Raw genomic sequence first — 19,038 nt, 5'->3', positions numbered from 1 at the left:
TCTATATGGGTGATCACCCCCCTGTCATTGATCACCCCCCTGTCATTGATCACTCCCCCCCTGGTAAGGCTCCATTCAGCCATTTTTTTGGGCACAAGTTAGCGGACATTTTTTGTTTGTTTTTGTTTTTTCTTACTAAGTCTCATATTCCACTAACTTGTGCCAAAAAATAAAATCTCACATGGACGCACCATACCCCTCACGGAATCCAAATGCGTAAACATTTTTAGACATTTATATTCCAGACTTCTTCTCACGCTTTAGGGCCCCTAAAAAGCCAGGGCAGTATAAATACCCCACATGTGACCCCATTTCGGAAAGAAGACACCCCAAGGTATTCCGTGAGGGGCATATTGAGTCCATGAAAGATTGAAATTTTTGTCCTAAGTTAGCGGAAAGTGAGACTTTGTGAGAAAAAAAACAAAAAAAAATCAATATCCGCTAACTTATGCAAAAAAAAAAAAAATTCTAGGAACTCGCCATGCCCCTCATTGAATACCTTGGGGTGTCTTATTTCCAAAGTGGGGTCACATGTGGGGTATTTATACTGCCCTGGCTTTTTAGGGGCCCGAAAGTGTGAGAAGAAGTCTGGGATCCAAATGTCTAAAAATGCCCTCCTAAAAGGAATTTGGGCCCCTTTACGCATCTAGGCTGCAAAAAAGTGTCACACATCTGGTATCGCCGTACTCAGGAGAAGTTGGGGAATGTGTTTTGGGGTGTCATTTTACATATACCCATGCTGGGTGAGAAAAATATCTTGGTCAAATGCCAACTTTGTATAAAAAAATGGGAAAAGTTGTCTTTTGCCAAGATATTTCTCTCACCCAGCATGGGTATATGTAAAATGACCCCCCAAAACACATTGCCCAACTTCTCCTGAGTACGGCGATACCAGATGTGTCACACTTTTTTGCAGCCAAGGTGGGCAAAGGGGCACCTTTCGGATTTCGCAGGCCATTTTTTACACATTTTGATTTCAAGGTACTTCTTACACATTTGGGCCCCTAAATTGCCAGGGCAGTATAACTACGCCACAAGTGACCCCATTTTGGAAAGAAGACACCCCAAGGTATTCCGTGGGGGGCACGGCGAGTTCCTAGAATTTTTAATTTTTTGTCACAATTTAGCGGAAAATGATGATTTTTCTTTTTTTTTCTTTTTTCCTTACAAAGTCTCATATTCCACTAACTTGCGACAAAAAATAAAAAATTCTAGGAACTCGCCATGCCCCTCACGGAATACCTTGGGGTGTCTTCTTTCCAAAATGGGGTCACTTGTGGCGTAGTTATACTGCCCTGGCAATTTAGGGGCCCAAATGTGTGAGAAGAACTTTGCAATCAAAATGTGTAAAAAATGCCCTGCAAAATCCGAAAGGTGCACTTTGGAATATGTGCCCCTTTGCCCACCTTGGCAGCAAAAAAGTGTGACACATCTGGTATCGCCGTACTCAGGAGAAGTTGGGCAATGTGTTTTGGGGTGTCATTTTACATATACCCATGCTGGGTGAGAAAAATATCTTGGTCAAATGCCAACTTTGTATAAAAAAATGGGAAAAGTTGTCTTTTGCCAAGATATTTCTCTCACCCAGCATGGTTATATGTAAAATGACACCCCAAAACACATTCCCCAACTTCTCCTGAGTACGGCGATACCACATGTGTGACACTTTTTTGATGCCAAGGTGGGCAAAGGGGCACATATTCCAAAGTGCACCTTTCGGATTTCACCGGTCATTTTTTACAGATTTTGATTGCAAAGTACTTCTCACACATATGGGCCCCTAAATTGCCAGGGCAGTATAACTACGCCACAAGTGACCCCATTTTGGAAAGAAGACACCCCAAGGTATTCCGTGAGGGGCATGGCGAGTTCCTAGAATTTTTTTTTTTTGTCGCAAGTTAGTGGAATATGAGACTTTGTAAGGAAAAAAGAGAAAAAAAAAAAAAATCATCATTTTCCGCTAACTTGTGACAAAAAATAAAAAATTCTAGGAACTCGCAGTGCCCCTCACGGAATACCTTAGGGTGTCTTCTTTCCAAAATGGGGTCACTTGTGGCGTAGTTATACTGCCCTGGCAATTTAGGGGCCCAAATGTGTGAGAAGTACCTTGCAATCAAAATGTGTAAAAAATGCCCTGCAAAATCCGAAAGGTGCACTTTGGAATATGTGCCCCTTTGCCCACCTTGGCAGCAAAAAAGTGTGACACATCTGGTATCGCCGTACTCAGGAGAAGTTGGGGAATGTGTTTTGGGGTGTCATTTTACATATACCCATGCTGGGTGAGAAAAATATCTTGGTCAAATGCCAACTTTGTATAAAAAAATGGGAAAAGTTGTCTTTTGCCAAGATATTTCTCTCACCCAGCATGGTTATATGTAAAATGACACCCCAAAACACATTCCCCAACTTCTCCTGAGTACGGCGATACCACATGTGTGACACTTTTTTGCTGCCAAGGTGGGCAAAGGGGCACATATTCCAAAGTGCACCTTTCGGATTTCACCGGTCATTTCTTACACATTTTGATTGCAAAGTTCTTCTCACACATTTGGGCCCCTAAATTGCCAGGGCAGTATAACTACCCCACAAGTGACCCCATTTTGGAAAGAAGACACCCCAAGGTATTCTGTGAGGGGCATGGTGAGTTCCTAGAATTTTTTATTTTTTGTCGCAAGTTAGTGGAATATGAGACTTTGTAAGAAAAAAATAAAAAAATAAAAATCATCATCATTTTCTGCTAACTTGTGACAAAAAATAAAAAGTTCTATGAACTCACTATGCCCATCAGCGAATACCTTAGGGTGTCTACTTTCCGAAATGGGGTCATTTGTGGGGTTTTTCTACTGTTTGGGCATTGTAGAACCTCAGGAAACATGACAGGTGCTCAGAAAATCAGAGCCGTTTCAAAAAGCGGAAATTCACATTTTTGTACCATAGTTTGTAAATGCTATAACTTTTACCCAAACCATTTTTTTTTTGCCCAAACATTTTTTTTTTATCAAAGACATGTAGAACTATAAATTTAGCGAAAAATTTATATATGGATGTCGTTTTTTTTGCAAAATTTCACAGCTGAAAGTGAAAAAAGTCATTTTTTTGCAAAAAAATCGTTACATTTTGATTAATAACAAAAAAAGTAAAAATGTCAGCAGCAATAAAATACCACCAAATGAAAGCTCCATTAGTGAGAAGAAAAGGAGGTAAAATTCATTTGGGTGGTAAGTTGCATGACCGAGCGATAAACGGTGAAAGGAGTGTAGTGCCGAAGTGTAAAAAGTGGCCTGGTCATGAAGGGGGTTTCACCTAGCGGGGCTGAAGTGGTTAAAGGGGTTATCCAAGTTATTTCTTTTATTCTTTCTAGGTTCCTAACTAAGCAAATGTAACAGCTTTCCAATTCACTCACTTTATCTCCAGTGGCTGGTTTCTCAGATTTCACTGAGGGTCACATGACCTGTGATGTCAGCTTCTCTCCTTGTGCTGATAATGTTCCTTTACAAGCCTGTAAACGAAACGTCACTGTGCTGGCCACGCCCCCCCCTTCACTGCCGTCTACTCTTTGCAAGGATACTTAACCCCTTCAGCTGCACAGCTCTGCAGGCAGGGACAATTCTGGGCACTGGAGCTGATCTACTAGAGAGAGCATTACACAAGAAGGTAGGGGGAAGATCCTGTGTGTATTAGCAGTGTCATTATACAGCTGGGACTTGTAGTCCTACAGATACAACATGCTGCAGAGTCTCCCAGCAGGCAGACATGTCACTCAGGGCAGCACTTGTATTCACTCTCTTAGCAGTGTCATTATACAGCTGGGACTTGTAGTCCTACACCTACAACATGCTGCAGAGTCTCCCAGCACTCAGGGCAGCTCTTGTATCCACTCCCTTAGCAGTGTCATTATACAGCTGGGACTTGTAGTCCTACACATACAACATGCTGCAGAGTCTCCCAGCAGGCAGACATGTCACTCAGGGCAGCTCTTGTATTCACTCCCTTAGCAGTGTCATTAGACAGCTGGGACTTGTAGTCCTACACCTACAACATGCTGCAGAGTCTCCCAGCAGACAGACATGTCACTCAGGGCAGCTCTTGTATCCACTCCCTTAGCAGTGTCATTATACAACTGGGATTTGTAGTCCTACACATACAACATGCTGCTGAGTCTCCCAGCAGGCAGACATGTCACTATGGGCAGCTCTTGTAGTCTTACACATACAACATGCTGCAGAGTCTCCCAGCAGGCAGACATGTCACTATGGGCAGCTCTTGTAGTCCTACACATACAACATGCTGCAGAGTCTCCCAGCAGGCAGACATGTCACTCAGGGCAGCTCTTGTAGTCCTACACATACAACATGCTGCTGAGTCTCCCAGCAGGCAGACATGTCACTATGGGCAGCTCTTGTAGTCTTACACATACAACATGCTGCAGAGTCTCCCAGCAGGCAGACATGTCACTATGGGCAGCTCTTGTAGTCCTACACATACAACATGCTGCAGAGTCTCCCAGCAGGCAGACATGTCACTCAGGGCAGCTCTTGTAGTCCTACACATACAACATGCTGCTGAGTCTCCCAGCAGGCAGACATGTCACTATGGGCAGCTCTTGTAGTCTTACACATACAACATGCTGCTGAGTCTCCCAGCAGGCAGACATGTCACTATGGGCAGCTCTTGTAGTCTTACACATACAACATGCTGCAGAGTCTCCCAGCAGGCAGACATGTCACTATGGGCAGCTCTTGTAGTCCTACACATACAACATGCTGCAGAGTCTCCCAGCAGGCAGACATGTCACTATGGGCAGCTCTTGTAGTCCTACACATACAACATGCTGCTGAGTTTCCCAGCAGGCAGACATGTCACTCAGGGCAGCTCTTGTATTCACTCCCTTAGCAGTGCAGGGGGAGGGGCAGAGATTGTTTTTATTGCATGTAAACAAAGAGCCAGAAAAGAACCAGGGAAATGAGGAAATATATTTTTTTTTTTTTTGCATAAAACTTGCTTAGCTCAGTTATATCAGATTTTCAGTGCTATATTATTTTTTTTCATAACTCGGACAACCCCTTTAAATTATGCGCATCTTAAAACCTAACACTTTTGTCTAGAACTAAGTTAATACAAGTAAACCAGCAAATACTGGCATCCCCCATGTAATAACAATTCTGGAGCATCTATGCTTATGACTCTGTGTTATGCCAGCACATTACTTTGATTCTATATTATGCCATCCCTTTATTATTCCTGCTAGAAGTTCTGAATAAGGTCTAGATGGGTGTTAATCAGTTGGAGGTGGGGGGGCTGAACAGTCTGACACTGGCAGCACTGATTGGATAAAGTCAGACTGTGCACACCCGACGAGTAACACCAATCTGGACCTTCATTGCAAACTACTCGTGATTCTTTTATAACTTCTAGCAGGAATAATAAAGAAATGTCATATCATAGAATCAAAAGTTTAGAAGCTCCAGAATTGTTATAACAAGGTTGATGCAAGTAGTTGCTAAAACAGACATGTCAGGATAGTCTGACTATAATGGGATCCACTTATATTCCTTTATTATTCCTGCTAGAACGATCGCTTCTTAAAGGGCATCTGTCAGCAGATTTATAGCTATGAAACTGGCTGACCTGGTACATGTGCACTTGGCAGCTGAAGGCATCTGTGTTGGTCCCATGTACATATGTGCCCGCATTGCTGAGAAAAATTAGGTTTTAATATATGCAAGTGAGCCTCTAGGAGCAACGAGGGTGTTGTCGTTACACCTTGAGGCTCTGCTCTCTCTGCAACTGCCATGTCCTCTGCACTTTGATTGACAGTGCCAGGAGAGATGATGTTTCTACTGCCTGTCCCTGTCAATCAAAGTGCAGAGGGCGCAGCAGTTGAAGAGAGAGCAGAGCCTCAAGGTGCAACGGCAACACTCTTGTTGCTCCTAGAGGCTCATTTGCATATATTAAAACTTCATTTTTCTCAGCAATGTGGGCACATATGAACATGGGACCAACACAGATGTCTTCAGCTGCCAAGTGCACACGTGACAGGTCAGTCAATTATATAGGTACAAATCTGTTGACAGGTGCCCTTTAAGAAAACACATTCAAAAACTTTGTGTATGAGGCCTTACAACTGTGACACATTCGCTATATGGCAAGGACAAGCATTACAGCATATATTTAATACATTTATTAAAGGGTTAGAGAAACATGGCTGCTTTCATCCAAAAGCACAGTGCCTCACCTGTTTACAGGTTGTCTGTGGTATTGCAGCTCAGCTGTGTTCACCTCAATGGAGCTAAACTGCAATGTTGGTCACATTTCATGGATAGGTGCTGTACCTTTTCTAAAGCAGTCATGTTTCTCTAAGGCCGAATGCACACGGCCGTTTTTTACGGCCGTGTGCATTCGGCATAACCCTGTAACTTCTCGTGGCATGTCTATTTTAGCAACTACTTGCATTACCTATGTAATGACGAGTTATGAATGAATTACTAGCAGTCTGCAGTGAAAGTCCGGATCTGTGCAATCAGTTTGGGAGAGGGGGTGTCCCTGCACAGTTTGACACTATGCAATCAGTCCTGCCAGTGTCAGACTGTGCAAGGGCACGCCCTCACCCGGTAGTACCCACCTGGACCTTTACTGTAAAGTGCTAGCAATTCAATCATAACTTCTAGCAGGAATAATAAAGGAATGGCACAACAAAGAGTTATAAGAAGAGATGCTACGGAATTGTTATTACAAGAGGGGTGCAGGTAGTTACTAAAACAGGCATGTCAGGTTACATGTCCTGTTTAAGCGCTTCTGGAACAACAAGTTTCAATGAGATAATAGTATCCTGACTGACCTACTGAATCACAGCCTGTTTACTTATATATACCATCATTTATGTGTGTACATAGATCATCCCTAAGCCATAACCAGCTCTACAGTTAGGTCATCAGTGTATATGTGGGATGCTGGAAAACATCCATATAGGGTATCTACCAGGCCTATGGAAAGGAGAAATGCTTATTATTGGAGATATTTGCAGGTCCCGACTACCAGGTGGCTGGGAAACAGAGTAGCGGCCTGGCACTCGCTCTTTCACTGCGGTGCATGAGAGCTACCGAAACAGCACAGCACAGTACTTTATGGTGTTTCCCTAACTGCCCGATCCTAATCTTCCCCCACATTTGGCACTGGTAAGCTGGTCCTGCTGAAACGGACAAGTTTGGTTGGCATAAAAAAAGTCAGCTCCATATATTAGTGGGGCAAACAAGCAATTTTTTGTACCGGTGTTTTTGGTAATTAAATGTCATTTTTTTGGATCTCTAGCACTTTTTTTTTTTTTTTTTAAACACAACATGATAGCTCCTGGAATTTTTTCTGGTATTTAACCATCTCCTTCTCTGTTGGGAAAAAACTGCAGAAAAAATGTGGATCACACAGCTATTTAGAGAAAACAAATGAATATTGAATATTGCACCAGGACCATTTAAAGGGGTTATCCAAGACCATTAAATGTCCCCCATATGCCCGGGCCCCTTACACTGAATATACTTACCTCGCTCCCCGCGCCGCTCCTTGTCCTCGTACTGCCGCAGCTGCTCTCCCCGTGCGCGGATGAAAACATCCGGTATCGGGGGGAGCAGCCAATGGCAGACGGGGACGAGCCTCCCTAGCATCGAAGGTGACGCTAAGGAGGCTCACCCCCCCCCCCCCCCCGCCTGCCATTGGCTGCCCCCCCCCCCCCCCCGACACCGGATGTTTTCATCCGCATACGGGGAGAAGCAGCAGCGGCGGTGCGGGGACCAAGAGTGGCCCAGGGAGCGGAGAGCCAGGTAAGTATACCCATTGTGAGGGGCCCGGCATATGGTGGGACATTTAATGGTCTTGGATAACCCCTTTAACATATATGTGGGGCCAATAAAAAGATGTCCCCTCCCGTCTAGAGAAAATAAAGTGGCATGCAAAATACCCAATAAAACTTTTCCTTGTTACCCGAACAATCCCTGAAAAATATGGGTTATCTGCAGGCTGTAAAGGGGTTGGTGGCATATTGCCATCTCTGAACAGGGTCCCCAAAGCGAATAAATGCACACAGCGCAAGCACAGCCACCATCCATTCACTTCTATGGGAGTGCTGAAAATAGCGAGTGCACTCAGTCGGATCTTTTCGGAAATCCCATAGAAGTGAATGAAGAGCACACTGCGCAGTTTAGCCCCATTGAATGGAGCAACAAACGGTGGCCACATTAAGGGAGCAGCATGGCTTCCCACTGAAAACAATGGGAGGCAGCTCCAGCGCAGATGGCAGCAGCTTTTTGGTGCGAATGCGCGCCAAATCTTACTAGTAATAAATTCTGTCTGAACAGGGTCAAAAATAGTGACAGCCACAGATACCCCCTGTCAGATCTAGGAGCACAACATTGCAGGGGTACATTTAGGTGGTCACACACTTATCTGCCCGGGTTCCCAATACCCAAGCGGGGCCCAAAAGAACAGGCCGCTCCAGATTCAACCTGAATATACATTAGACCCTTCTACTTCCCCATCACTAAGGAATGTAAAGTGAACAAAATAAATTATCTTAAAAATGGCAAGTTGCACGTTTCTCTCCACTTTCCTTGCAGCAATAAGTTCTGATTATTCAGACCTGAGAGGGGGTTACACGTCATAATGAACAATCTAAAAAAAGCAAGGGGAACACCGTGAACCCATTACTTTGCTCCTCTATTACCCATGACAATGCAAGGCTGCTGAACCCCACTCATGATTGCTTCTTGTCGGGCAGCAGATGCAATGTCAAGTATGCCAAGTATTACACCTTAACTGCAGTATAGGCTTGGAAGGGTTTCTGTGGAGGTCCAGCACAATCTACAATGTACCGGGGCTTTCCTGTGGACACTATCAATGACTCCGGGAAATATAGGAACAGCCTTCTCTGCAGCTAAAGCGGTGGCAGCTTTAAGGAAGCAAAGCCAGCAAGAAGCCAGGCGACACTAACCTCGGGAGATTAACAGAATCAGAGCAAAGAGGTAAAAATCACCTGACATTAAAACAGAAACACAAAATGCCCATGACGCTAAATAAAAGATGCCAGCCGGACCACCCGCACCTATATCATTCAACTTGCCCGTTACCTACATCACACACTGGCCCATAAACAGACTACACCGATACATTGTCCATTATGTACATGACCCATGAGATATACTGCAACACCATTATCGTGTACACTCAACCGTTACCTACTGTATATCGCACACTTACATCCAGCTGTTAACCCATACCTGTCTGCACTATACTTGCAGCCTATCCTCCAGGCTACGCTTCGTATCGCTCAGTAAAGCTGTATGCTCAGCCACCTGCGACTCACTGCTTGACTTAAAAGCTCAGCTTGACGGAGTTGCTGGGGCTTGCAGTTCCCTGGCAGCAAGACAGATACAAGTTGTCAAGCTGTAGCACGTTCCTAGCCTAACCAGTATATCCAGCCCCCCAATGAATACAGACTATATACAGCACCTCTGACGATCTCTACCGCAGCCTGTACACATACAGCTCTACTTCTACTACAGTGCCAGGCTAACACCCAGTTCCACACAAAACACATATTAAATCACACGGACCCTGCTCCATTTTTAGAAGGTTCTTCTAAGAATATGATAAATGACAGTTTCCTACCTGTACCAATGACCAGTACAGAGATCCAGGGGGGTCGGTGAGGGGGGCCCTCTTCACCGAGTAGAGAACTGGCAATTCCTGTTTATCCTCCTCTCTTTATCTACCTGTCTTGATTTACATGGGCACGCCCACCAGGTGACATCACCTGGAAACACTTTTCCCGCCCTCTTGAAATATGAATCAGAGGCATCTTATGGAGTGGCCAGACCAGGAGCCTATGTGGAGAAGCTGTCAGGTTCAGTATAGAGCGCAGATCTGCTGTCTCAGCCCGGTGTCTGGGCGTGCACATGTTGCTGTGTACTTAATGCTATCTTTTCTGCTGTATGTGTAATAATCATGGAAATAATCTGCAGCACACAAATGCAGCTATTAGGGAGGTAGATGTCATATGTGTACATACTGTGCATTCTCTGCTTAGCAGCTCTGGGAACTCTTGGACTGGCTCCAATGCCCATGTATAAGCCTCTCCTCCTCTGTCTGTTGCTTAGGAGGGAATTAGTAGCTGAGCTGCACGTTTCCTTAAGAGATGGGAGGGTACGGGTTAAATGAGGGAGGGCACAGGCTGTTAAAAATACCAAACGAGATGTCCAGCATATCCTATAGTGGCCAGAATGACTTGTCCACCATAATATCAACCAAGATGCTGTCCATCATTGCTATCCCAAGTACCAAACAGAATCTCCATCAGAGGTGCATGTATATGAAGCAGATGTAGCAGTGCTAAATGTGTCATACTTGGCGCACTGTGATATGACGGTGAATGACTCCAAATGACAAATTCAGCGTTGCTGCAACTTACAACTTTGCCTCTGCTGCATTTATATCTAGCACAGAGCCTACGGCCACAAGCACACAGCACTGTATTTTATGTGGGTTTCAGAATTGCTCTACCAATTACGTCGCGATTTTGCACCGCAAAAGGAGAAATTTGCACTGAAAATCCGCACAACATGGCGTCAATTTCATAATCCGCACCTCAGTTCAATTTTAGGCACGGACAAGTTTCTGCGCAAAGATCCATGTGTAACGCGCACCCTGTGCAGGTAGCCAACGGGTATGGCCTCATAGGGCGGATTTTCACTGCAAAATCTGCTGCAAAATCCACTTTTGACATGTGCTGATTTATTGGGGCGGATTTATCATGGACTGCATTGTAAGGTAAAAATCTGTGCTGAAAATACGCTGTATAAATTGACATGATGTGGATTAAAAACTACTGTGCCGATTACAAAGCAGATGTGCAAATGTGCGCTTCTATAAACGATGTGGATTTTCTGCACGTAATTCCGTTAAACAAGATTGTTAGAAAAGGTTAACCAAGATAGGCCGGGAATATCTAAAAGGCCACTGAAAGTTATCAGTACAATAGGTTAATTGCTCTAAAGGTCCCTTTAGACGGGACAATTTAGCAGGCGATTGTCGAGAAGGAAGCGTTCCTTCCTGGCAATCGCTTGCTCATCAGTGGAGGAGAAAGTTGCATTTACATGCAGAAATCCCCTCCACAGTATGAGGAGGAGCGATCGCTAATGCCATCACTCTTCCCCATATAGACTTGTTGTTTGCTGGCAGCAGAGAGTGTTTACACGGCACAATCTGCTGCTGGCAAACGATGATTTAGGTGCTACACAAACAATTCAATTACCCGACCAACTAGCGTTTCTCTCGTTCATCGGGTAATCTGCGGCACCTTTACACCAGCAGATCATCTCTAACAAGCGTTCCTATGAATGCTCATTAGCAATTACCTGGTGGATTCTCGCCATCTTCTGATATAGCTTCATGCCATGTCCAAAATCTGAACAGTGATGAACCCGTATAACTTACTTCAGATTCACTTTCTCCTGGAAATGGTTTTGAAATTATAGGAGAACACTGCGTAAACACTGGAGTCTATTGGCATAAGATGCGCCAAATTTATTAAGAGAAACTTCAATAATCCGCAGCACTCGCCAGTAGTTGGTGAAAAATGGTGATTTATTCACTCCGACAGCTAGATTACAGCGACGTTTCGACCTTGGTTGGTGTTTATCAAGATAAAGACATACCAAGGTCGAAACGTCGCTGTAATCTAGCTGTCTGAGTGAATAAATCACCATTTTTCACCAACTACTGGCGAGTGCTGTGGATTATTGAAGTTTCTGGAAGAGTCGGGACCCCCAGCCAGTGTCATGACCGGCGTGCCGATCACATACGTGACACAAAGGGAGGGAAAAGGGAAGGCCCTGTCCAAGGGAGAGGGAAAGGTGGTGACCCCTAACTCACCTTGAGGCTGGCACCTGACTGCCCTGACGTCCCTAGACGGGTTCCTCATCCGTACGCCGATCACGTGCCTAAAACCCTGGCTTTCCCTAAGATGAGCCCTAGGTAGTGAATAGAGCGGTGGGAGCACTAGTCCGCACCATTAACACTAAAGGAAAACACCAAGGAGAGGACAGACAATATAGACAAAACATATAATCCCAGGTGGGCGACCACAGAGGACAGCAAAAGCCCAACAGGGATCCAGAGGGTAACACTCTGGAACAACAACCAGGGATCACAGCTCCAGTGGGTCAGTATAGAAGTCAAGGCAGGAAGCTCTATATCTGGCAACCAGAGAAGTGGGAGAGGAGAATATAAGGAGGTTGGGAGTGACAGACAAGAAACAGCTGAGGAGAAGAAGCTACGGATCCATGAGTGAGACAAAAAGGATTGCAAGGCAAACACAGAAAGCTATCATTAAGAAACAGCGTGATCTTTCGACATAGAGCGCGCAGCCACCCACTGCGACTTCCTGACCCCGGGTATAACGGAGTCAGACGTGGCTCTTGACACCCTCGTGACAGCCAGGATCCATATCTGCGTACACCATCCTGCTTGAAGCCTGTTTACCGGTCTGTACCCAAGTATGTGGGATAAGTAGTGCTGCCAATCCCTGAGGTTTTCCAAATTTATTAAGAGGTGATAACGCTTAACGTTTGGTGCATATTCTGTTATCCGTGCGCCAGAAAATAAAATCTATGCCACAGATGGGCTGGTTTTCTGGTGTAAATTATGTCAAATGTGTCATCTCTGTGGTAATGTGAACATGAAAGTACATGGTAAAGTCCTGGAAGGGGTGTATATCTCACCCAGGTTCCTCAACTGGGTGAGGTAAGTAAGATCCAGAATGGTGCTGAATATAGTTGCTGAAGCTATTTTATTTAGTAGTTTATGGGCTGGATTTTATTGGACTGGGGAAGGTAGGCTTGGTAGAGGGACCTCCCCAGTCCACCCCATTCCAGGGCATGTTTTCCCCTAGCCTGAGGGATCTCCAGGTGTAGCCATCTGCGACCATTAAAGAGGACCTTTCATCAGTTTTGACATAGGCTAATTATGGTATTAGCTTGTAGGGCGGCTCCCACTGATGCCATGGGTGTATTTTTTTTTCTTCTTCACCCCGATATGCCCCCCTTCCCCCGATGATTTGGCAGCAGTATTATAATGAGCAGCAAACTTGCAACGGGGAGGAGACGAAGTCTTCTGGTGTGGGCGTCACCTTCTCCCTGGCTGCGAGCGCGATCCAATCAGAGCGGACCGCTCACAGCCAGGTAGAAAAAAAATACACCCATGGCATCAGTGGGGGCCGCCCTACAAGGTAATACCATAATTAGCCTATGTCAAAACTGATGAAAGGTCCTCTTTAAGAGGAAATAAAAACCTGTCCCAGGCTATCATTCTGGGGGAAGTGATGTCTGGAGATAAGTCCAGGAGGCTGGCTGCTGTCCTGACTAAAGAAAAACCCTGATGCCCTGTGATTTATAGCTGAGGCAGATACTATCTGTATTAGTTAGTGCTCAGACGGGCAGGATTTGTTTTACATTTTCTTTGTTGCCGAAAGTGTAAAGGCTATTTATTTCTGCTGTTTGTGCCACAATAAAGTGGAACCTGATTTGAACTTTTATCCTGTTCCTGCACCAGAATCTGTCACCGCCGCCCTGCTTGAGAGCAATCCCAGTGTAGTTGTGCCCTATGTGTCGCGTAGCCCTAGCCTAATGTAAGTGCACCTAGGAAATCTGGCGCATCAAGGTTTAAATTATCTGCGCCTAGGAGTGTGGTTTATCGGAAATGGGTGGGATTTCACTAAAAGGGGCGTGGCTTAGAATGCAACTCTTAGCGACAAAATTACTCCACAGTTCTGGCATAAAATGATTTCTCAAAATAAGCCAACCAATCACTGGTACAGAGTTAGACAATAATGTCAATGGCAAATGTAACAGATCTGATTTGAAATGGATCCCAAGGAACTCTAATGGATCCCACAGAATCATATTGGGATCTATTAGTTTCCATCAGGGTTTCTCTGTTTTAATGGCAAGAGCAGTTCTGCAGACTATGTTATCCTTATCGTCAAAAAAACTGGGACCACAATGGACTGGAAAAAATTGTCAATGTAAGGGCGGGTTCACATCAGCGTTCGCAATTCTGTTATTGCTTTGCGTTATAACATGGAATAATGGAATTTGTAAGACGGAACTCAAAACGGAAACCTTTAGAGGCATTTCTGTTTTGATCCGTCATAATAGAAGTCTATGGGCAAACATAACGGATCCGTCTGGTGTCCGTCATCCAGGACAGAAAAGAAAGTCCTGTCCATTAAACTTAGCCAAGTTTAATATATTCATCCGACAGTTGGACGAAAGATCTTTCTTTGAAAGTTCGTTCCCTGAAAGATCTTTCGTCCATCACCCTATTTTATTGAACATGTATGACCTGTCTGAACAACTGTAACGGCCAATATGGACTATAATGTGAATGGTCGTGTCTGCGAACAGAACCTTCACCATATGATCGTCTGTTCAGCTAACCTCTATCTAATGTGTATGGCCAGCTTTAGATACAGGGGCATAGTTATAGGTTGTGTAGAGGTGGCAGTCCTGATGCCAGCATTATAAATGAGAGATGGGCGTAAGAGCTTCAATCTGTGCACCTGCTTAGATACAACTTACCAGCCCCATTCTGTCTCTGACATTGTGGAAACAATGTGCGCCCACCATAAGATATCTACACATGTAGTTATGTTTTTAGTCATTTCAAGGATGATACACAGCTATAACCATAATAAAAGTAATGCTAATAACAGTGATGGAAGGCACCAGTGACTCATCTTATTGAGACGTCTTAATAACCACCTCAGAATGACAAATTCACCTGCCGCTCCCAGCACGGGTAACAGTGAAAAAACAGGACAGACGTGTGGCTTATGGATGATAGAGAGCACAGGAATGCTAAAAGGGTTCTCCAGATTCAAAAAAACATGGCCTCTTTCTTCTAGAAACATCGCCACATCTATCCACAGGATGTCTGGTATTGCGACACAGTTTAATTAACATGCAATGGGTTAAGCTGTAATAGCACACGCAGCCTGTGGGCACGAGAAGACCTGTGTTGGGACAGTAGCCACCATGAACACCCAGGACATTTGTCAAAACCTGTACAAGGGAAGTGGAGCAGTGACCCATTGTAATCAGATTACAGCTTTTATTTACAAAAGGTCCTCTCAAAAATGAGAACTAGAATCTGATTGGTTGCCATGGGCAACCATCCATGTCTTCCTTGCCCCAGTTTTAATAAATGCGCCCAACAATGTTTTTCCTCTAATATAGTGTCAAAGATTGAGAAAATGAAAGAAAAGTGCTGCTAAGTGAAGAAAGTAGGGTTATTTGGCATGCTCAAAGTCTACGCGTTAGAAGATCGTACCAGTCTCTTCCTGAGAACATTACACCAGAACGGGGCGGATTAGCCATAGACCCTACAGGGAGATTTGCCAGCGGACAGATGCCCAGGGGGCCGTCTGCCAGGTACAAAACGAACCTATCTTCTCAGCATTAATTAATGCTAGAAGCATCAGGTACCTATGCACTTGGCCGACGGCCTCAGGGGCTCTCCTGAATTAAACTGTATTGCCGGATGGTGATGCTGTTAAATACTGGGGCAGGGGTGGCAGTATTTTGTGCTGCACTGTGGTATTTGGTTCTGCTGGGAGTATTTTGTGCTGCACTAAGTTATTGCTGACCACACCAACTTATGTTGTTTCTGCCTATATGTGCTGCCCTCTCTTCTGTCAATCGGAACATGGGGCCACTTTTAGTTTTTTTCAACGGCCAATTTAAGTTCCCAGTTCGCCCCTGCATCAGAAACTCTTGGCTGGTTTCACACGGGCGTTGCGGGAACATGCGTGATTTTTCCGCGCGAGTGCAAAACATTGTAATGCGTTATACACGCGTGTGAGAAAAATCGGCATGTTTGGTACCCAGACCCGAACCCGGACTTCTTCACAGAAGTTCAGGTTTGGGTTAGGTGTTGTGTAGATCTTATTTTCCCTTATAACATGGTTATAAGGGAAAATAATAGCATTCTGAATACAGAATGCTTAGTTCGTGCAGCCGGCACGCCTGCATGTGCAGCCGGCATCTCTTCTGTCTTCTTCTTTGAGGAATAGGACCTTTGATGACGTCACTGCGCTCATCACATGGTCCATCACATGATCTTTTTTTCTTTACCATGCCGATGGATCATGTGACGGACCATGTGATGAGCGTAATGACATCACCACCATCACCATCACCGCTGCTTTTCATGCAGCCCCATTCACTTCTATGGGGCCTGCGTTGCATGAAAAACGCACAAAATAAAGCATACTGCGATTTTCACGCAACGCACAAGTGATGCGTGAAAATCACTGCTCATGTACACAGCCCCATAGAAATGAATGGGTCAGGATTTAGTGCGGGTGCAATGCGTTCACCTCACGCATTGCACCCGCGTGGAAAACTCGCCCGTGTGAAAGGGGCCATAGACCTCTTTCACACGGTCGTCATGTTTTTGGCCCGGATAAGATGCGGGTGCGTCGCGGGAAAATGCATGATTTTTCTGTGCGAGTGCAAAACATTGTAATGTGTTTTGCACGCGCGTGAAAAAAATTGGCATGTTTGGTACCCAAACCCAGACTTCTTCACAGAAGTTCGGGTTTGGGTTAGGTGTTGTGTAGATTGTATTATTTTCCCTTATAACATGGTTATAAGAGAAAATAATAGCATTCTTAATACAGAATGCATAGTACAATAGGGCTGGAGGGGTTACATTTTTTTTAATTTAACTTACCTTAATCCACTTGTTCGCGCAGCCCGGCTTCTCTTCTGTCTTCTTCTTTGAGGAATAGGACCTTTGATGACGTCACAGCGCTCATCACATGATCTTTTACCATGGTGATGAATCATGTGATGGACCATGTGATGAGCGTAGTGATGTCACCACAGGTCCTTTTCCTGAAGACAGAAGAGAAACCATCTTATAAGGGAAAATAATAATGATCGGGTCCCCATCCCAATAGTCTCCTAGCAACCGTGTGTGAAAATCTCACCGCATCCGCACTTGCTTGCGGATGCTTGCGATTTTCACACTGCCCCATTCATTTCTATGGGGCCTGCGTTGCGTGGAAAGCGCACAAAGAGGAGCATGCTGCGATTTTCACGTGATGCATGAAAATCACCGCTCATGTGCACAGCCCCATAGAAATGAATGGGTCCGGATTCAGTGTGGGTGCAATGCGTTCACCTCACGCATCGCACCCACGCGGAAATCTCTCCCGTCTGAAAGAGGCCTTACTTATTTTCAATGAACTGGTGAAGGAGAGTAATTTAGGAAGCAGGACATAGATCTTTGAGAGTGCAATATTTTTTGTAGGTCAGCTCCATCTATATACTAAAACTGTAGACACAGTTGACACACTGTTAGGGTCCATTCACACGTCCGTATGTGTTTTGCGGAACCGCAAAACATGGACACCGGCAATGTGCGTTCTGCATTTTGTGGACCGCACATCGACGGCACTCTCATAGAAAATGCCTTTTCTTGTCCGCAATTGCGTACAAGAATAGGACATGTTCTATTTTTTGGCGGAACGGAAGTGCGGATCCGCGGATGTGGACAGCACATTCCGGCTCCATTGAAAATGTATGTGTCTGCACCTGTTCCGCAAAATTGAGGAACAGATGCGGACCCATTTTGCGGACGAGTGAATGGACCCTGTGGGTGTAATTTGGACCTTAAATAAAGTCTACATTACCCCTGCATGAAACTGGTGTGGGACAGTGGATATTAATATGTAATTAAAGGGCACAATGGGATCAGGCTAGACAGGACATACGTTATACACAGTATAGTGTCTGTAATTCTAGAGGTATATAATCTGCGATACAATTGTTATGTAATATATAGACAGCACAGATGTGTTGACATCTTCTCACCTGCCCCCGTGGGCGTTTAGATTTGACTCCAATCCTGCTGCTACTTATCCTTCAAGTCAAATATTTGCATTGGGTTGCTGTGTTAATTGTGTATGTCTAGTATTTCGCACTGACAGACCGCTCATAGGTGAAGACATACTGAGAGATAATGAAAATACATGACAAATTGGAAAAAGCTACCCCCCTCTGCCCCCGGACGAAAGCTGTTAGATGTAGTTATTCTTATAGTAGTACAGACTAAAAAACAAACAAGGATAGGGCTGGCTGCATGAGTGAGTAAAAGTAGCCCTTTGCCCAACCCCACTTTTGATAATCATAGAGCATGCTTTAAGGGGTTGGCCACTTTCTGGTTACTGTTGAGCAATGCGTTTGTGAGATAATTATATGAAACTTACTAATATAGCCTTTGTTGAAATTCTGTGCTATTTTCTAAATTTCAAAAGGTATGCCTCCTTGTTTTCTAAGTCTTTTGTGCTGTCCACACAGTGATCCTGTCCATAAAATGGCTGCTGGAGGGTCATGTGCCAGGAAAATCACCTCCATTCAAATACTTTGCACCTGCCATCTGCCCTACACTGTTGGGAGTTTAGTTGTCATGCAGTGTGTTTGAATAGGAGCCATCTTATAGATAGAACCTCTATGAGAACAGCGCAGAAGATATGGCTAAGAAGGGGACATGGCTTCTGAAATATAGCAAACGGCACTGTCGCGGTCGCGCCCGTGACAGGGACTAGAAGATCGAGAAGACTGGCTGCACGTGATTGACAGCCTCTTTAGTTTCACTTTCCGTGTTGTTGCTGGGAAGGACCACAACTCTGGTCTCAGGTGTAGCTTAAGTGGTCATTCCTCCTCCTCTATTTAGTCTGGTCTCACCCAGCATGCTATGCGGGTGATAGCTCCTTTTGGATGTTGAAAGTGCTGGTGTTGGTTCCCCTTTGAGTTCCTGCTCGTCCGCATACTTTGGAGTTAAGTGTCTTTCCTTTATTTCTTGTTTGTTGTATTTCCCCTTCCTCTTGGTATTAGACCTGAGGGGGTCTCCTGTTTCTTCAGCTTGGATGGAACAGGCCATCCGTTGTCTTGACACTATCTCCAGGGCCCTGTTAGGGTGAGATAG

The 19,038-nt window shown here is 44.8% G+C and overlaps 1 protein-coding gene across 2 annotated transcripts in view; it reads right to left on the bottom strand.

The window, feature by feature from the left end:
* GRB7 (growth factor receptor bound protein 7) overlaps window positions 1–19,038 on the bottom strand; it is a 140,689-nt gene that overhangs the window by 105,923 nt on the left and 15,728 nt on the right. The window contains exon 1 of one of the 2 annotated variants that reach the window (XM_044298642.1): window positions 9,658–9,738. The exons of the other annotated variant lie outside the window; for it this stretch is intronic. The gene's annotated coding sequence lies outside the window, so the exon portion shown is untranslated. Of the gene's footprint in view, window positions 1–9,657; window positions 9,739–19,038 lie in introns of those variants that run through there. 2 annotated transcript variants of the gene reach the window in all.

This window comes from Bufo gargarizans, chromosome 6, assembly GCF_014858855.1.
Source record: "Bufo gargarizans isolate SCDJY-AF-19 chromosome 6, ASM1485885v1, whole genome shotgun sequence".
Lineage (NCBI taxonomy): Eukaryota > Metazoa > Chordata > Amphibia > Anura > Bufonidae > Bufo > Bufo gargarizans.
Note: the sequence above shows the minus strand (reverse complement) of the source record. Positions and strands in the feature narration are given on the sequence as shown.